Source organism: Carlito syrichta, unplaced genomic scaffold (genome assembly GCF_000164805.1).
Source record: "Carlito syrichta isolate Samal-C Ts95f unplaced genomic scaffold, Tarsius_syrichta-2.0.1 Scaffold185694, whole genome shotgun sequence".
In the NCBI taxonomy this organism is placed as follows: Eukaryota; Metazoa; Chordata; class Mammalia; order Primates; family Tarsiidae; genus Carlito; species Carlito syrichta.
In genome coordinates, this window is record NW_007129790.1 from 1 (window position 1) to 788 (window position 788).

At 61.3% G+C, this 788-nt stretch overlaps 1 pseudogene; it reads left to right on the forward strand.

The window, feature by feature from the left end:
* Nucleotides 1-6: 6 nt before the first annotated feature.
* Nucleotides 7-721, forward strand: LOC103252961 (annotated as a pseudogene).
* The last annotated feature ends 67 nt before the right edge of the window (nucleotides 722-788 follow it).

The window sequence follows — 788 nt, forward strand, 5'->3', positions numbered from 1 at the left end:
CACCCGCCCGTGAACAGCCTCAGCCTGGATTTCCTGAGAGAGCTGGTCTGGAATAGCTAGAGAATGGAAGAGCTGGAGAAGCTAGAGAATGGCAAGACCCCCCGCGGCCTGGTGGTGTCCCCGGACTGCCCTGGCGTCTTCTCGGCGGGCTCGGACCTGCGGGAGATGCGGGGGCGGAACCGGCCCACGACGCTGGGTCCTGGAAGGACGTGCAGGCGCTGTGGCTGCGGTTCTACCTGACCAACCTGGTGCTGGTCGCTGCCGTCAACCGAGCCCGCCCCGCCGGAGGCTGCCTGCTGCCCCTCACCTGTGACTGCGGCATCCTGGCGACGACCCCAAGTACAACATAGGGCTGGAGACCCTGCTGGGTATCATCGCCCCCTTCTGGTTCAAAGACACCCTTGGATACCGAGCTGAAGAGCGCGCCCTGCAGCTAAGGCTGCTCTTCCAGCCTGCAGGGGCCCTCCAGGTGGGCATAGTGGACCAGGTGGCGCCCGAGAACCAGGTGCAGAGCACAGCGCTCTCAGCGATGGCCGAGTGGCTGGGCATTCCAGACCATGCTCGACAGTTGACCAAGGCCATGATGTGAAAAGCCATAGCAGACCGCCTGATGAAACAGCGTGACGCGCACATCCAGAACTTTGTCAACTTCCTCTCCAGAGACTCCATTCAGAAGTTCCTGCAGGTGTACTTAGAAAGCTCAGAAAAAAGAAAGGCTAGGGTTCGGCTGCCAGAGGCTTTCAGTCTCGTGTACCCCCAGGGTTCCTCTTCCCCCAAGGGAGTCTTAA